At 43.1% G+C, this 20,080-nt stretch overlaps 1 long non-coding RNA gene across 1 annotated transcript in view; it reads left to right on the top strand.

Moving 5' to 3' along the window:
* The window catches only part of LOC140704113 (uncharacterized), a 29,800-nt gene extending 11,046 nt beyond the window's left edge, over window positions 1-18,754 (top strand). The window contains exons 2-3 of the long non-coding RNA XR_012083237.2: window positions 2,577-2,654; window positions 18,691-18,754. This is a non-coding gene — a long non-coding RNA (uncharacterized LOC140704113). The remainder of the gene's footprint in view (window positions 1-2,576; window positions 2,655-18,690) is intronic.
* The last annotated feature ends 1,326 nt before the right edge of the window (window positions 18,755-20,080 follow it).

Raw genomic sequence — 20,080 nt, forward strand, 5'->3', positions numbered from 1 at the left:
AAAATGATTATGTGGGAGCATTTAATCCAGATGCATCAGCAGCAGTACCATTTTGGGGAGACAGGATTTGAAAATGTGCCAGTATATGTAAAAGATTTTGGAAGAAATAACTGGAACAGACTGGTTGCAAATTTTTTAGTAATTAATATTGTCTACCTATTTTTATACATAAGCATAGAGAGCAAGGGATGTGGAAGGGAAAGAAATTCCACAATTTCACCAGTCTTTGACTAGTTAGATTGTAAACCTAGTCAAGTAATCTAAGCCAAATGATTTTAAGTGTCTATCTTAGGAAAAGAGGGCTGGATAACTCAATAGTTTAGGTATCTGGCTGCAGAGCCAGAGCTTGGGATTTTGATTCCCCACTTGTGCCTCCTGGGAGAACAGCCAGGACAGGGTGCCCAGTCCTGGGGCAGTCCCAGAAGAAAGGAATGGGAAACCCCTTCTGAGTATTCTCTACCTGGAAAACTCTGGAAAGATTCATTATAAGTCATTTTTATAGGTAGTGTTGGGAGCCGATCTCATGGGAGTACCTACATGTCCTTCAGGCCAGGTTATCCAATAGAGATAAGCATGTCTTCAAAAGCAGAAATTTCTTAAGCTCTGAATATGTCTGATTGTCCTAGCGCAAGCTCTCTCACTTCCCTATCTTGCAAACTAATGTGGTCACTAAGAAGTAAACATTGGTTTTGTCTGCAAGTCTGATTGCTCAGGTACTGTGGAATTGCTATCAGTGCCTGAAGACATGCATTTCAGATCTGATTAGGGGAGCTGAAATGAGTTTGCTGTTTAACTTAGGTTGCACAGGCTTCTTGGCTACCATAGTTTGTTACAGCCATGCCTTCAATGTCCCCTTCCTGGTGGTAACTCTGTATTTGTAGCAGTCGCAGGTAAGCGGTGCCTGATCAGCCACAGACACAATGGTGAACGTTTTAAGCACATAGGAAGAAAAGTAAATGTGAAGTTTATTTTTGTTGTAAAAGCAATTTTCTGAAGCACCACTGAAGATGATAACAAACTTTGAGGCTAGATTGTTAAGAAAAAGACTGGGGCCTCTAGTTATAATCATCCTCTTGGAAACAGCAACACAATTACAACAAGAAGGGGTTCTTCAACCAATATGGGCTCTGGAAAGCGGATGGTCCCTCCAATAGTTTTACTCTTAGATTTCCTAAAGCATTTTACAGGTACAAAAAGATTACCAGTTTTCTCCCCCAGTCCTAACAAGAAAGATATTGTTTTTGAAAATTTTCAGGGCATCTGCTTCTCTGGACGTTCCCAAGAGGGTAGCTTTAAGCAGATGGCAGAGTCCTTTGTGCCCATTCAGTTATCATTTTCTTATTCCTAGGTAATGTATCAATCTTGAGCAAGACTATTTGGGGGGGGGGGCTGTTGATTTATTTTCACCTCTGCTACCTTGCACCATCAAGAGAAGGGCACTTTTACTGCGCTCTTCTGTTCTGTAGATCTGTATATACACAATTCCACCCACTGACAGCAATGGACAATCGACTAGTTCTACCACCTACGAGACTGGTGTGGCCAACAGGCCTGCATGAGGCGTGTCAGGGAGAGTAGAACCTTATACAGTATAGACAGGCCTTCCCTCTGGGCATTACTTAACTTGCCTCTTCTCTTCCTTTATTTGTAATTATCGTCTATTGTGTAAATGTTGCAAATTGTCATTATATATTAATCGTTTTTACTCTGTCTTTTGTGAGCTGCCCAGAGTAGACTAAGTCTAAATGGGCGGCATATAAGCTCAATCAATCAATCAATCAACAAACAAACAAACAAATACATAAATAGAACCTCTTCTCCTTACCTGCCCATAAATTACTCTGTTAGGGATCTTTTGCCTGAGTCTGCAGGAATCAAAACTGATCATACTCAATTAGTAACCCACCCTCCCCTGGCATAAGCTACGTGCAAGACAGTAGCATGCCATCCTAGCTTTCTGGTAGGGTCAGATTTTACTCTAGGTTGCTATCATATTTCTCGCTCCTTGCTAAAGGATAAGTATTGGTAAAACTGCTGTAGTATATTCCTGGCACACATTCCTGCATGTCTTAAGCTACCGACATGATGGAGGAGACAGCATGGCTGTGAGGGCTCAAGATTCTGTTTTTGTGTACATACAGACTGCAGTGGAATTAAATAAATATGAGTTACTGATGCCAGAGTAATAAACAGCAGCTAGGAATAGATATTCCCGTTTCTTGCTTCCGTGACTTACGGAGACACGTTCCATTTAGGTTTCTGGGTGTCAAAGAGGGATCGTGAGCGCAGTGGCCAGGCACACTTTCTTTTGGTTCAGAACAAACCTGTCACACCCTCTTCCCCACCATCCTCACAACAGTTCTTGTCTCTTTTGAAAAATCCAAAATCTGAGGATTGATTGATGTACTGCAGCTTCCCTTTGTTTAAGCAGTTTACGTTTCTGGCTGCCTGATTTGCATTTATAGCCAGACAGGGCAGGAGGGCACCGTTTGCATTTTAATTACACCCAAATGACAAATATCCACAAGATGCTGTTTCCTTTCGCTAATGTCAGCTGTTCTATCTGCTTTTTGCAGGCTCCAAGACTAACTCGTATGCTCCCTCATGTTGTACAGCATCAATTCCACCAGCAGTGCAGGCTCCTTTGCTTACTGGTAAGGTTGGCGTTTTCACATCACTGAAAAGATGAACTTACATCGCAAAAGGAAGCAAGCAAGCTATATAAGATCCCTTGTCAGTGTCTGAGCACTGCCCACTGAAGTTATCAGATAAAGATATTTTAAATATCTAATAGAAACCATCGTTTGCATTGAAAAACAAGGAAAACTCCAGTATGGTCCCAAAGATTACACAAATGCAAGAGTAGGTGATAACTTTTATTAGCTCAATAAAATTTTAAACAAATAGCAAGGTTTCATGGATGAAATCCACTTCCTCAGGCTCTAAGCACACGCCCTTGTGCAATTTCTGCAAAAAAAAGGGGGGGCAAGGTAAAAAAATTGATATTACATATCTGGGAGAGATTATCTCTTCCTCTTATGAGACTGAGCCTCTACTGTCTCTGAAGCATAATTTCAACCATGAAAGCTTGCTATCTGTTTACTTTTTTTACTGGTTCAATAAAAAGCATCATGTACTCTTGCCTTCATAGTTTGTAATGTCATCTATTTTTGAACGGCGTATCTCCAAGGTAAGGTCCCAACCCCAAGATTTCCCCCCATTTTCTAGCATGGCAATCCAGGCCTGCAAGAGGCTCCCAAACTATTAAAAGTGAAATATCCCAAGCTTTCAATTCTTAGGAAGAGCCTCATGATTTTATGACAAGTCTCATGATTGCCAGGGCTCCTTAAAGCCTACACTACAGTACAGGACTCATAAATCAAAGTCACAAGAACTACGTGTGTGTGTGTGTGTGTGTGTGTGTGTGTGTGTGTGTGTGTGTGTGTGTGTGTGTGTGTGTGTGTGTGTGTGTGTGTGTGTGTGTGTGTGTGTGTGTGTGAGATGTACAGCATCTACTGTAGAGAGGAAGTTGCAATTTCATTTCAACTTCCTTTCATCTTCGTGGTTAGGTTAAAAATCCACACATAGTTTGAGGGTCAGGTACAGCTGACTAGCATGCTAGATAATTTTACAAACATCTCAATATTTCAGATACTATTTTTTAAATTGGTATCATAGAATTGTAGAGTTGAAAGAGATTCCAACAGTTATCAGGTTCAACCCTCTGCTTGAAATCCTCCAGTGAAGGAAGAGTCCATTACCTGCTGAGGTAGTTCATTCTGCTATAAAACTGCTTTTACTGTCAGGAAGGTATCCCTAACATTTAGTCAACAAGCCCTTTGTTGCAATTTGAATCCATTAGATCATATCCTATCCTTTAGAGCTGCAGAAGATAATCTTGCGTCACCAGGCCTGGCTTTCCACCCGTTACCTTCGCCGACCTGGCCGATCCCGTAAGTTGGACCCTCGGTTTATAGGACCCTATGTAATCCTGGAACAAATCAACCCTGTTGCCTTCCGGCTACAACTTCCAGATACTCTCCATATCCATCCGGTTTTCCATCAATCTCTCCTTGTTCCTGTCTCAGCACCGGACCCTGCCCGACCTTCGCCCCTGGCTCCACCTCCACCTATTCTGATCAGTGGCAAGGAAGAATATGAGGTCTGTCAGATCCTAGACTCCCAAATCCACCGAGGAGGTCTTCAGTATTTTGTAGATTGGGAAGGTTACAGTCCTGAGGATCGATCGTGGGAACCCGCCAGTAATCTACATGCTCCTGATTTGATACGGCAATTCCATGCTACCTATCCCGATTGTCCCGGCCCATCTGAAGGAGGGAGCCCTGGGGAGGGGGATAGTGTCATGAGTGCAGCTGAAGACCTGGAACCAGAAGGATTAACTGAGGCTGAGGAGAGTGCTGAGCAATCAGAAACACCTGAATTGCCTCCAGATTCTCCTTCCCCAGCAGACAAGCTTCGGGCCAGGCTTCAGGGAAGACTTATGACAAAAAGGTCAGAGGAATGCTCGAAGGCTGTCCACAGAAACATCTGTTCAAATAGCCCTGAGTATTGACAGGATGAAAAGGTTTCCAGCAGCTCAAGGGGCTGTTTTGCTATAAAAACAGCTCCTAGTCAGCTAAGAATTCTGTGGAAGCAACAAGTCAAAATCCCTGGCTTGCATCTACGCTCCTACAACCTTGAACTGTGTTCCTGACTCTGGACTCTGACCTTGGACTACGTTCTGTAAGTTGATTTGGTAATTGGATATCGGTTTTGCATTCTTGGTATTCCTGATCTTGGACTGGTTTATCGGACTTCGGCTGTTGTAACCCCCGGGAATGTGACACAGCCCTAGCAAACCAGCCATCAACCAGAGCCTCGACAGGAGCGCCAGCCAGTAACACCACTCATGGCATTCTGGAATCCAGCCAGATCCAGTAGCCTTCGAGGGCGAACCATGAAAATAGGTCCCTGCTCCCTGCGAGGGGGGAGAGCCATGGAGATGTTACATTTTATTAGGTGGTGGTCTGACCATGACAAGGGGACCGACACAAGGTCAGTCACCATCAGACCACACTCACTCCAATTGGTGGAAAAGACCAGGCCCAATGTATGGCCACCCACATGCGTGGGGCCGTTGACATGTTGGGACATGTTCAAGGAAGCCATGGTTTCCAAGAACTCAAGAGCCGGCCCAGAGATCTCTGCCTCCGCGTGAATGTTGAAATCATCCAGAACCAGTAGCTCTGGGGATCTCAGCATTGCCACAGAGACAAAGTCCGCCAGCTCCGGTAGGGAAATGGTTGGGTCGCGGGCAGCACGGTAACCCAGCAAGATCCCAATACCTTCCCTGGCCCCTATCAACACGTACTGATGGTAGTCTTGGCAAGCTCTCTGTCACATCCTGAGTCTGCACACCAGGGAGACAGGATGCTTTCCAAGACATCCTGTTTGGCCCACAAACTACTACCTCAGGAGGGATTTATGTACCACCCTTGCCACATGTCTCCTGCTCTGGAAAGTGGAAGGAATAGTTCATCCACATAATCTTCTGTGGCTGATTCAGTGTTCTTTGATGGTTGCCATCCCTGTTCCAGCACCTCAGAATTACTGTCCTGATACCAATTCTGTAGGTCCAAGGACGCAGAATACTTCCTGGTTGTCTTCCTTCTCTGTGATATAAGCCTCCAAGTGACCACCTGCTGCACTTGGTACTCTTTCTCCCAAGAGGCATCCACCCCCCTGTTGCTCTTCTAGGAGAGTCTGCTCAGTTCTTTCCAGAAACACTTTGCTTTCTTTGATGAACTGAAGTTTGCACAGGTGTAGGTTTTTCATCTTCCAACAGGATGACAAACATGCCCCAAGTATTGCAGTGCACAGCAATGAGTTCATTCAAGATCTGTCCCTCTTGTCCCATACAGGAACTGAGCAGTACCCCTGGCCTACACCACGTAATGTCCAAATTATGCATGTTTTCAAGCTTCTGCTCAGTTTGCAGTGAATTTCTATGGAGCTATTGATCTGCTCATTGCTAGCCCATCAGCCAACCATTTCCTCTCAGAACTCACTTCTCAGCTGTAGCTTCGTGTGTTTGGAGAAGATGGCAGAAACAGCCCTCCCAATAGCTTAGACAAACAATCAGCCTCTTGTTAATAGATGCAGCCCCACCCTCACTTGTTTCATCCACTGATCTCACACAAGGTGTCCTGTTGATTGCCGCCTTATCAGCTGGCAGGACCCTGAGTGCCGCTATAGACCTGGCAGCTGCTAGCTCCTCCCACAACCAGGTCTGAATTGTGCTCGTAATGTTGCCAGGTTTCCCCAAATCTCTCCTTTTTTGCCATCTGTCTGGCGAGAAGACTGCAAGGGCAAGATGATGAGCTCCAAAAGAAGCATTATTTCAGGTCACATCTGTGCAACAGCAAGTGAGGGGGAAACACCTCTGTGTCCTTTGCAATGCCACAGGACATGATTGTTTGCAGCTCTTAGCTTAGATGTGCATTTGCGATGCCAAATTGATGTGGGCCCAGAAGTAGCATGTGGACCTTGATGCTACTGGCATGTCCTGGTGCTTCTAGGATTCTTGATGCTGTTTGCCAGCAGAGAGGGGTGTTCCAGCATCCACTGCAACATGTCAGGCCAAAACAGAGAGGTGGACCTTTAGGAAGAGTTGCACTACTGCTATGGGCTGATTAACTTGACCTATGACCACCCTGGTCATCTTGACCTGAGTAAACCATCACTAGTAGCAGAGATATGAATATTATGCTATTATATTATCTAATAAGGCTAACATGATCCCAACAAAAGCAATTGTTATAAACACAGTGGAATCATTACAGCCTGATCCATTCTGTTTTAATTTGGAGGCAAATCCCACTGAGTTTAAAGGGAATTCTTCTCAAGTTAGTGTGGCTAATGCTGCAGCCTTCTGCTTGCCATGCTGAAGTATAATTATGATGTTTAACCAGAGAGCCCAAGGAGAAGATACTGCTGTTTATGTTCTCCAGATGGGCCAGTTTTAATAAATCGATGATCATTCAGTCCCCTTTGAGTACTTTGGACAAATGCTAATAGCTCCCTCAAAGACTGAGGAAATTGCCTAGCACTGTGTTGATATACTAATAACATCAATCTCCGGGGGTGTCACTTGAGCCCCTCTAAAGTTCTTGGAGGGGACTATGTTGTAATTAACTGTTAATTAATTATATATTGCCCAATTAAATGATTTAAGTATCCAGACTACTTCCTTTTCCTTGTCCTCTAAGCCCTATTGCAGGCCTGTGTTAGAGGCCCTATCAGATAGTTGTGTAAATAACTCTGCAAATTAATCAAGTTAAATAACCAACACACTGTTGATAGTCAATCTCACAGACAACACCAGCGCAGGTCAAATTTTGGTAGGTTTAAATCATAGCATGAACTCTTACTGATGGATGAGTAAGCCCACGTTTTAAATCTATGATCACAACCCTCAAGGCTCAACCCTCTTGGTTAGAATTGGAGGGATGCCTGCTGCCAATCTCCTTAAAGACTGGTGAAGCTGTCATACCAACACAGCGCTAAGGAACAGAGTCTCCTGGATAGGGACAAGGAAAAGGTTGTGTGATCCCCAAGACTATACAAATATAAGTCCACTGTAGAATCAAACAAATGGCAAGTTTTCATGGAGAAAATTCCACTTCTTCAGGCTTATCACCACCCCTTCATGTTACATATCCCACAGACATGTACCACCAACTTTTTGGACTCTTGTCTACAATTTTTCTGCATGAGCCATGAAGTGATTGTGCTAAAGTGCAATTTTCTCCACGAAAGCTTGCAATTTGTTTGATTTTTTAGTGGTTAAATAAAAGGTAACACCCATTCTTATCTCTGGATAAGGACACGGTTGACTAACTGAAAGGCTAAAGACTACACTGAGACATGGAAGAAGACTACTGCGCACAGCAACATTTATATACTTTCCTCATGATACACTTACTTCGCTACATCAGGAATTTGACAAAGTGGGCTCTGGCTCATGCAAACTAATTGAAGAATTCATTTAATGTGGCACAGGACTGACAGTCGAATGTGTCTAGTGTCTGGGCAGTCAGAAAGTGTGCAACTATTAAACACATATCCAGTCCTTTTAAGGAGAAAATAAATTCTGAGCACTGTTGAAATTTTTTGATTCTGAAAATAATGTACAGTATTAGACAATCTCCAATGGGAGACATTACGAAATGTCTTGATTTGCTCCTTTAATCATATTACGAATTCAGTTTTAACAAACATAATATTCCATTTCAGTTATTATTCACCTGGTTGAGCTAATACATGTTGAGGGGAGCAGGCTATCCTTTCCTTCCCAGTGTCCTTTTCCTTAGGGGGAAAGGGATGTGTATGGAGAGGAGAAGTTCCACACGAGGAAAGCAGTCCTGGAGGGGCAGGGCTGCCCTGTTCTTCTTGTCAAGTGTTGGCTAAGCCAGGTGAGTAACGACTGAATAGGGATAAACTGCAATCATTGTACTTGACTGCCTGGGTGTAAGGTTTATTGAACACTTTGCTTCTGAGTGAACATCCTCAAGATTGCACTATGAGTGAACCTATTTTGCTGTCAAACAGAGGGTATATATTGCTGTGTAGGCAGTCAGCCTCCCTCAGTGCAGGAAGCATTGTAGCATCTCCCTTCTCTTTCCAGGGTACTTGACAGGAAGAGCAAAATCACACTTAACAATCAGCGGTTGTGTGGGAATGTTTTGACAATAGAACTCTTGCTGCGTTCCAGGTTTCAGTGGAGGCTGGGAGCTTTGTTTGAAACTCATCTGTGTTGTTGTTTGTTTTTTTTTCTTCCTATTTTCAGAATGTGTTATTTAATTTCATTATAATATTTGAGTTGTTTTTGCCCTTAACCCTACCAAAAAGCTCAGGGCAGGTAAAATTAGTTCACCTCAAAATGCGAGAGGAAGAGAGAATGGAAAAAAAAATGTAAAACACATATTTTCAAAAACTATGTGTATATTCATGGGTATTTAACCTTCAGTTCCCTCACCCCCCACCCCAGATGTATGAGGGAAGTAGTATTACTTCAAGCAACTCCGGAAAGAAAAAAATATGTACATAGATTATGGCATGAAAAAGCCTATATCCGGACCAGTCTTAATTCTACAGTAATATAATTGTAGAGATGGAAGGGACATCAAAGGTCATTGAATCCAAATGCTACTGATGTAGAAAATTCACATCTAAATCTCCCTGACAACTTAAAAAGTGAATGCATGGACTAGCTTATGGCATCTGTGCATCCTTTGCAACCTGCACCTGAGAAACACTTTGCACAATGTGCTTATCTAATGTGGAATGTGCCTATGATGCATTCTGAGCCACGCACGGCGAAGAAAGCTTTATCCAGACAGGTCCTGGTCCTTTGAAAAGCCAAGAGAAAAAAGTGGTTGAGATCATTGTGCCAAGACTCTAGGAAGGTTCTCTTTAGACACGACATGGATACTGGGTAACAGATTGAACTAGTTTGTGCTGCCCATGTCTATGCATAATCTGTACATATTTTAATGTGTATATTTATTGCCCCTTTAGCTTTACTTGTATTTTAATTATTGTGAGCCACCTTGAGCCTCTTTAAGGGAAAAAGTGGCATAGAAATGAAATGGGGGAGGGGAGAGAGAGAGAGACTCACAAATGACATTCACAAATGGAAGGAAGGAAGGAAGGAAGGCAGGCAGGCAGGCAGGCAGGCAGGCAGGCAGGCAGGCAGGCAGGCAGGCAGGCAGGCAGGCAGGCAGGCAGGCAGATACATGTTAAGATTCTTCTGTTTAGTCGTTTAGTCGTGTCCGACTCTTCGTGACCCCATGGACCAGAGCACGCCAGGCCCTCCTGTCTTCTACTGCCTCCCGGAGTTGTGTCAGGTTCATGTTGGTTGCTTCGCAGACACTGTCCAGCCATCTCATCCTCGGTCGTCCCCTTCTCCTCTTGCCATCACACTTTCCCAACATCAGGGTCTTTTCCAGGGAGTCTTTTCTTCTCATTAGATGGCCAAAGTACTGGAGCCTCAGCTTCAGGATCTGTCCTTCCAGTGAGCACTCAGGGTTGATTTCCTTTAGAACTGATAGGTTTGTTCTCCTTGCAGTCCAGGGGATTCTCAAGAGCCTCCTCCAGCACCACAATTCAAAGGCATCAATTCTTCGGCGGTCTGCTTTCTTTATGGTCCAGCTCTCACTTCCATACATCACGACAGGAAAAACCATAGCTTTGACTATTCGGACTTTTGTTGGCAAGGTGATGTCTCTGCTTTTCAAGATGCTGTCCAGATTTGTCATCGCTTTCCTCCCAAGAAGAAGGCGCCTTTTAATTTCAGGGCTGCTGTCTCCATCTGCAGTGATCATGGAGCCCAGGAAGATAAAATTTGACACTGCCTCCATATCTTCCCCTTCTATTTCCCAGGAGGTGATGGGACCAGTGGCCATGATCTTAGTTTTTTTGATGTTGAGTTTCAGACCGTTTTTTGCACTCTCCTCTTTCACTCTCATTACAAGGTTCTTTAATTCCTCCTCACTTTCTGCCATCAGAGTGGTATCATCTGCATATCGGAGGTTGTTGATATTTCTTCCGGCAATCTTAATTCCGGCTTGGGTTTCTTCCAGTCCAGCCTTCCGCATGATGTATTCTGCATATAAGTTAAATAAGCTGGGGGACAATATACAGCCTTGCCGTACTCCTTTCCCAATTTTGAACCACTCAGTTGTTCCATGACCAGTTCTAACTGTTGCTTCCTGTCCCACATATAGGTTTCTCAGGAGACAGATAAAGTGGTCAGGCACTCCCATTTCTTTAAGAACTTGCCATAGTTTGCTGTGGTCCACACAGTCAAAGGCTTTCGCATAGTCAATGAAGCAGAAGTAGATATTTTTCTGGAACTCTCTGGCTTTCTCCATAATCCAGCGCAAGTTAGCAATTTGGTCTCGAGTTCCTCTGCCTCTTCGGAATCCAGCTTGTACTTCTGGGAGTTCTCGGTCCACATACTGCTGAAGCCTACCTTGTAGGATTTTGAGCATAACCTTGCTAGCGTGCCAAATGAGTGCAATTGTACGGTAGTTGGAGCATTCTTTGGCACTGCCTTTCTTTGGGATTGGGATGTAGACTGATCTTTTCCAATCCTCTGGCCACTGTTGAGTTTTCCAAACTTGCTGGCATATTGAATGTAGCACCTTAACAGCATCATCTTTCAAGATTTTAAATAGTTCAACTGGAATGCCATCACCTCCACTGGCCTTGTTGTTAGCCAGGCTTTCTAAGGCCCACTTGACTTCGCTCTCCAGGATGTCTGGCTCAAGGTCAGCAACTACATTGTCTGGGTTGTCCGGGATATCCTCATCTTTCTGATATAATTCCTCCGTGTATTCTTGCCACCTCTTCTTGACGTCTTCTGCTTCTGTTAGGTCCCTCCCATTTTTGTCTTTTATCATGTTCATCTTTGCGCAAAATGTTCCTCTAATATGTCCAATTTTCCTGAACAGATCTCTGGTCTTTCCTTTTCTGTTATCTTCCTCTATTTCTTTGCATTGTTCATTTAAGAAGGCCCTCTTGTCTCTCCTTGCTATTCTTTGGAAGTCTGCATTCAAGTTTCTGTAACTTTCCCTATCTCCCTTGCATTTTGCTTCCCTTCTCCTCTCTGCTATTTCTAAGGCCTCGTTGGACAGCCACTTTGCTTTCTTGCATTTCCTTTTCTTTGGGATGGTTTTCGTTGCTGCCTCCTGGACAATGTTACGAGCCTCTATCCAAAGTTCTTCAGGCACTCTGTCCACCAAATCTAGTTCCTTAAATCTGTTCTTTACTTCCACTGTGTATTCATAAGGGATTTGGTTTAGATTATACCTGAGTGGCCCAGTGGTTTTTCCTAATCTCTTCAGTCTAAGCTTGAATTTTGCTATGAGAAGCTGATGATCAGAACCGCAGTCAGCTCCAGGTCTTGTTTTTGCTGACTGTATAGAGCTTCTCCATCTTTGGCTGCAGAGACTATAATCAATCTGATTTCGATATTGCCCATCTGGTGATTTCCATGTATAGAGTCGCCTCTTGTGTTGTTGGAAAAGAGTGTTTGTGATGACCAGCTTATTCTCTTGACAAAACTCTATTAGCCTTTGTCCTGCTTCGTTCTGAACTCCAAGGCCAAACTTCCCTGTTGTTCCTTTTATCTCTTGGCTCTTCTTCTACAGTTTCTATATGAATTCATGCATGTAATGTGTAGAATTAATGGGTAAAATAAGCACATTATGTGGTCTTAAAATGTTGTCTGTGAACATAATCACTTTTTTATTATGGACTTATTTCCTTGCCAGGGTTGAGATATTATTTACCCCAATATAAGGGATTATTGGAGGTACATCCTCTGCCAGCACTGCACCCTGGGTCATACTAACAGTGCAGTTCCAGGGTGCTTCTGTTCCTGCCTTTTGTGAGGACACTCAGAAGCAAGGTGCCCATTAGGGCTGTGATGCTGGAAAGTAATACTTATAGTGGAGCCACATGTGGACTGTAAAGGGCAATCAACATCTTTGCAATGATGATGAAACCTGATTTCAATGCTGCCAGCAGCTGAGGGGATCTGAGACAAAATAGTAGTAGAGCAACACCTAGGATTATCAGGACTGCCAGAGGCCTTCCATTGTTTCATCTTGCCTTTTATAAAGCATGGATGCACACATCCATTTTCGAAGGATTGGGTTGCACTGGAGCATGCATTCCTCTTGACCGCTATAAAAGCCTTCCATCCACATGCAAGGGTTGCTACATTTTACAGGTGCTTGGCTTTGTCGATACAATGGGGGGTTTGATATTCTTGAGGTTTCAAAACTTTACAACCAAACATTTCCTAGGAAATATTAATTGATTATTATTTATATTAAAAAGCAATAAATAAAAGTCTTCAGGCACCCTAAAAGATTTAGCAAGTTTTTTTTGGCATAGGATTTGTGGACTGAACCCCACTTCATCAAACCCATCTGACAAAGCAGGCTGCAGGACACATAAGCTTAGCCAAATGTAGTGAAGAGACTAACAAGTCTCTTTGTTTTACTACAAGAAATTAACACAAATGCCACAGTCATAATGTTATGTTCTGTGCCATGAAGTTGGAACCAACCTGTAGTGGCCCTATTAGGACTTTCAAGTTAAATGAGATCTTTAAGGAACAGTTTTACCAGTTCCAACCCACCCAGTGAATTTCCATGGCAGAGCAAGAAATTGAACCCAGATCTACCCAAATACTAATCCATTACTTTGTCTACCACACTGCACTGGGTACCCACTCATAAGAGTAAAATAAATTTATAACAATTACATTACTTAATTATTGTATTTAAAACATTTTGCCCCACTTTTCCATAAAAATATTCTTAATATTTCATGGAACTAAGACTGAAGTTCCTGGATAAGCAAGTTCCTCTTCACACACATTAAACAGCACTTATGTGTATACCTAAAGCTAATTCGTGCAGGCTTCCAAATGTATATTTTTCTTGGCTTTCTGTTCAGCCTGGAACCCCAGATGATCATGGCAGGAAAGAGACTACATGGACAGTCCACGGTCCGTGCTGTAATTCGTTCATTCCCCAATTTATTGATGGTGATGGGGCCAATGACAGAGAGGACAAAGGTAGTGTACATTTATGGCTGCCAGATCCACCCACAATCCTTTGGCTCTGAGGACACCTGTGGCCAGGTATTATTACCATAATGGGCTGAGAGGTAGCTGTGTTTTGGATGTGGTGAGCAGGCAGCAAGTGGGGAAAACCCCAAACATGTACATAATGGAGGGCTACGAGCACTGAGTGGACAAACAAGACACTGACCACAGAAATCTGTGGGAGCCACAGGAACCAATGTGACCACAACACTTGTCCTCACAGAGGCACTGTGATGTCATTCCATTGTACCAATGAACTTTAACCAAAATAACTGAGTACTGTATAAGGACAGATCAGTCTAGATAGCTACTCTCTACCTAAAAAACCCTGAAAAGGGTCACCAAAATTCAGAACATGACAGATTACTGTTATTATTAGATAGCCAGGAGTGGCAACTAGAAGATAAGGAAATCTGAGAGAAATAACAACTAAGCTAAAGACGTACTGGAGAAAAGAAAGTGCAGAAAGACCAAAGGGAAGACCATCCTCTTCCTATTTCAACACCCCAGAAAGAGCAACAGCTCCATATTTTGTGAGTCTTTATTTCTGTTGATATGGTTTCAACCAAAGCCTAAACTGGCATTTGCACTCTGCTTTTGGGAAAGGAATTTTAATGTTTACCTATGTAGTTAAAAAGTCAGCCAAATTTTTTGGCTAAAAGATGCTGCTAGAAGGGGGAAAAAATCATCGATTCTGTCTCTCCCCCTCACACTCACACAGAAATGCAAATGACAAGCCAAACCCAATCATTACATTATCAAGTGGCTAAAGATCTCCCTCTTCAGTGGAAGAATATGTGACAGAACTGGCAGGATTCCCTGTTTACTCATTTTATAGCGGTCATAACAAGGAACCCATTAAAATTAATAGCTGTGCTTATTTTTAATGTTGTTTTGCTAATTCTGCCTTACTGCGACACTCCCATTTTGTCTAAGATAAAAACTAAGCTCAGTTTCATGATGCCCGGACAGGAAATAAGAGGAACCCCTTTTGTTCTTTCTTAAAATAAACAGAAAAATTAGACATCCATGGAAATCTTGTAACAAGCACAGTTTACTAGCAAAGGGGTGTGTTCATCATAACCCACATGCAACCGTTACCACAGAAATGAACCTGAATATGATTTACGTATTCTCTGCAACCCTATAATGGCTTTTCAGGCCTTGCCTGTTAATGGATTTCTAGATCTTTTGTTGAAGATCTGCTGGAGACAATGTACATTGTAGATCAGAAACAAGAGCCCCCTAGGCTAAATCTAGCGCTTTGTGGATACCATTTGTACCCTAGTGGTTCTTATCAAGACAACAAGAGTCAAAAGAATGGTTTGAATGATAGTGTTATGTAGGGCAAGGGGACTTGGAGTACGACTACTGTACATGGCCAAATACGGTAGGATTTTCTCTGCTTATAAAATGGGTGAATTTCAAGTATATTTTTACTGCCTGCATGATATATGTAGATCCAACTCTTCCCAGCAGTTTTGCTGCCAAAGCAGCTTTTTCTTCTCTACCTTTAAAGGGCTTCTACTTTTTCATGCAGGGGTGGGATTTGATCAGTTCCCCCCCCCCCCGCAGACGTTTGTGTAAAGATGGTAGTGTGCCTTAGCTGGTGTTCTCAGTTACGCTGGGGTGTTCCACTAATCAGGAAAACAGTGGGGCTTTGAAATGGGTGTGCAAGTGCGCACGCACACACACACACACACACACACAAGATATTGGAATTCCACCCCACCCCCTGCCAATGTTCCAAGTGCTTTGTATTTTTGGCAGAAATTCAGATGGAAATGGAGCCAAGGCACTCAGCCTGCAAAGAAGGAGAAGGAGCGGGGGAATCCCAATGTGGCTGTTTTTGTGCAAGTGCATGTGTCTGTGTGTGCACACTTTAAAGGCCTGACTATTTCCCCTTGTGGGACATTTTCTAACATTATTTGAAATCTGTGTGCGCATGCACACACCCGCACCCACTACACTGGGATTCCCCCCTGCCACTCCCGTAATCCACACATCAGGTCAATAAGAGGATCATTACTACTTTCCTGCACTTACCAGGCTCTTGTTTTCTCACAAAAAAAAACCATTAAAGGATCTCAGAGGTGGGAGCAGAGGAAGAAAGGGCAGGCAGAGGTGAGACCAAAGGAAGAAAATGAAGGGTGGGGGCTGTAGGCAAAAATGCTATTCCTATTGCAACCAGCACCAGCGGTGAACTAATGAATCAATCCACAACCCCTGTATGAGCAGTAATTGCGGTATCAGACACAATACAGGCTACAAATCAAATCACAACAAAGCCAAAATGTTCCGATTCATCTCTCCAATATAGTCAGTCACACCTTTGGAAGCAGATTACCTGAAGAGGGGCAAGGGAGAGAGATACTGGAAATTTGGCCTGCCAAGATCCAACTTGTTTTCAGCATGCCCTCTGGCAACTATTACCTGCCTGTGTAACCATTTTTTGCAGCCCTCTTGCCAGACAGGTCTGTTAATTTGTGAACCACAACCTGTTAACCACTACTCAGACAAACACTTAGTATTGATCCAGTGTTAGAAATGGGTGTTTCTTTGCCCTTTCGCTTTGTGTTTTTGCAAGGACTGACAGCGGTGACTCTAGAAGCCAGATCATTTAGATACACAGCCTTTAGAATTCAGGAATCATTTAGTGCCATTTTTATTTGCTGTTGAAAGGTTCCACCATCAGGAGACTTGAACTGATTGGGTCATAAGAAGAAAGATACAAAAGGTATACAAAGAGCCCTGCTGGATTAGACCAAAGGCATTCTTAGGCCAGCATGTATCTCACAGTGACCAGTCAGATGTTCCTAGGAAATCTACAAACGGGATAGGAAAGCAATAGTTTTTCTTGTGGCTGATCAAGTAGTATTCTACCAAGTAGTATTCAGAGGCATGCTGCTCCTCACCTTGAAGGTAGCTTATGGCCATCATGGCTAATGGCCATGGATAATACTATCCTGCATCAGTTTGTCTACTTCCCTTTTAAATCCATCTAAATTGGCAGCCATCATTACCACAACTTGTGGTACATAGTAGTTTAAATATATGCTGTATCAAGAAGTTCCTGCTGTCCTGAATCGCCAAACTTTCAGCTTCAGTGAGTGACCTGAGAGATTCTTCTCCCTATCTTCTTTTTCCATACAAAACCATCTCTTGTGCTGGGAAGCTTAGAAGTAGAATTTAGACTCGTCTTTAATATCAAGTTGTTTCTGCTCTACCTGCTAATCTCTCAACTTCGTCCCTGCATTTCCCATTGGGTGTTTGTTTTGTTTTTGGTCTCGTTACTGGTTGCCACCATGGGGTGGGAAAGAAGAATCTATAATTACCTAGTGGGTCATGCAGACCTGTGAAGTGTCACCAAAGGAAAGCAGCTGAGTAAAACATAATTGAAAGGAATTGTCAAAATGACTGTGGAGAAACAACTTCATAAATATATTGGCAATCAATTATGCTAAGGTGAGAATTTTTGGGTGTTCCTTATGAGGAACTGGAAGGAGTGCAGAGATACTGTTGCTGTGCGTGGTCAAGCTGTGGCTGTGGATGTCGCAGAAAGGCTGTGAAAAGCCCTTCGTCAAGGACTTGTTGAGATGTTCTGCCCTTCAGTCTGGGACCCTGTCATTGTGGCACAGAAAATCCACGAGCAACCTGACTAAGGACCTCTAACTTGTGGACAAGCCCATTGCCAGTTGCATTTTGTTTCCACTGCGCCGGCTAATTGGTTTGTAAACAAATGCTTCATTGTTACAGTGTTATAAAGGCGGTAATTTTGCAAAGGAAGTTTTGTGCAGGCTTTAGAGGGAGTCAATTGCTATGCTAATAAGGAACTCTACCCACAGGAGTGGTGAGAGTTGCCTGCAATTAAATGAATTAGAGCACTGAAATTCAATGCAATCTGCTGGCTTTGTAAACTACACAGAGCAGGAACAACATAATTGTTTGAAAATTACAACAATAACCTTTTCTCTCCCCTGTATGTGCTTGGTTCAGGAGTGGCTAGGCTGTATGAAAAGACAGTATAAACATCTTCCATGATTTAAGGCATCTGAAGGATTATGGCTGAAGCTCATAATAAGGAGAAGCCAAACATTTCACACTCATGGTCCCAGTTTCTCTCAGCAGTTCATGGGGCTCCCTAAGATTCATGTCCGCACAGAACTTTAAAGAGCAACTCCTCTGGAGATCTTTGAAATCCTAGCCAGAAATCCATTTTTCTGCTGGAGATTTAAAATTTATTTCAATAAAATGCCAAAGACCATGCTGATTGAAAACTTGTGATCCAAATGTTGGTGAGAGGTAACACACACACACATGTGCATGTGCATGCGTATGCACGCACACACACACACACACACACACACCCCTGCTTATTCCTGAGTAAAACAGGAAATCCTTTTCCCATAGTGCTTGCTATCCCAACTGGGAGGGTCAGCAATGTAGAGGGAAGCCCCACTGCTGTTTCCTATCTCTGCTTGCAGGTAACAGCGGGAAGCCAGCTTTGCCCAAGTTACATCCTCCTAAACTCTATAGGATTTTTTCTGTGTATCACAAAGGGGAGATTTACTCAGAGGTCCAGTGAAGACCAGTGCAATCATGCTGCAAACAAAGCAGCAGGTGGTTTCTGCTGTTCCAACAAGAAGGTAGACGGAGACATGAACTGACCTCTGGATGGTGCAGAGAGACTTTCCAAAGCTCTAGCAGGTGAAAGCCCCCCTCCTCCATTTGATGCTGCACTTGAGCAGACACTGAAATTCACCATTTTATTCAATGAACATCTGGCTGCTATCCACCTAACAGGCTAAGTCTGGATTCTACCCTCGAACCAGCCCCACAGGCCAGATAATGCTAGCAATGACTCTCGTATCAACCATCCCAATTTATCCAAAATTAAACATGTTTTAAGAATATTAATTTTAGGAGTTTTCTAAAAGCCACTTCATCATAACAAGACATTTTTTTTGCATCGCACCAAAGTCTCTCTCTGTCTCTCTCTTATCTAGCATCTTGTATCCCAACAGCAGCTGGATAGATACTGCTGGGAGCCCTGCGAGGAAGACACAGAGGTATGTTGTCTACATCAGCTTTCAGCTGCTAAGTTGCTTTGAACTTTGAGGTTCTTTTGAGCTATGCTTTCTTATATCCATGGACATATTTATCCTCCATGGAGTTATTCAGTTTATTATTACTTATTCAAAGTATTGATAAATGATTTTTCTAACTGCTGACGTTCTCAGAGCAATGCACATGTAGAAAAGATATAGGAAACATGAGCCCACCCAGAGCATTTTGTGGGTTCTGCTGCCTGGCTGTTGCAACTGGAATTATTGGCACCAAAATCTTGGGTGCTGCCACAGCTATTGGCAAAATCTTTCATGCCAAAAATGTGTGGCGGTACAGCTTTCTTGGTCTTCTCTTCTGGGAGAGAAAGAGACATGGTGTGAAATGGCATTCTACTAGCACCCTCCTATCTCCTAGAAAGCTACTGCATCATCACTTGACTCTTGATCACAAGTGCAGTGGCAGCGGCTGAATCAGAACCACAGGAGCAGTGTGGCCTCTGAAGAATTTGGAAGTGGGGGGAAGTCCAGTATGTCCTGCCCCTACCAGATTCCCAACCTCTGAGCTCAAACAATACAGTAACACTCAAAGGAATATTAAATTCTAGCAAAGCAAGTATGGAATAAACCTTGATAAAGGTGCTGTTGCAGAATGAAGGTGCTGCTATAGAAAAGGCCCTGTTTTATGGAGCCACCAATGCGTTCTCTATTGGTGGAAAGGCATACAGAAGAGGTTTTGATGTTGACTGCTGCTTATCATCATTTAAGTAGCACTTATTAGCCATTTCTGAGACATGATTTGCAGAACAGGTTATGTAATCCCTCTTTAGAGCATAGTTCATTTATGAGCTCAGAAATCCTAGCTTTGTTTAAGTTGCTTCAGACATCAGAAAGATTATGAGAAATCTCTCTTGTCATAGCAAGGGCAGTTGGATTGTTTGCTCTTCTTTCCAGCAAAAAGCTCTAAGAAATTTCTTCAATTCTGGCCAGCACCCAAGACAAACACTGTGGTGGTGCTTATCGTTAGATGCAAGTGATACATGCCAATAAAAGAATGCTTGAAAGCTATTCACCTTAGTCCCTATGTTTGCACTTCAGGCTGCATAGCTGTCTTCTCATTGGGTGCAATAAGAGTCCCACACAAGCAGGGAGTGGTAAAATTGCTAGCAGTGTACAGAACAACTTCAACACGAGGAAGATAAAGAAACAGGCAGTGAAATGCTTTTGTTATGGCTGGTTGCAGCTACTTGTTCTTGTGACATATCAGCCTAGATTAATGGTGGAATGCTTAGTGGCACTGGGATTCTTGTGTGTGTGTGTTTAGTCGTTTAGT

The sequence above is a fragment of the Pogona vitticeps genome, chromosome 2, assembly GCF_051106095.1.
Source record: "Pogona vitticeps strain Pit_001003342236 chromosome 2, PviZW2.1, whole genome shotgun sequence".
Lineage (NCBI taxonomy): Eukaryota > Metazoa > Chordata > Lepidosauria > Squamata > Agamidae > Pogona > Pogona vitticeps.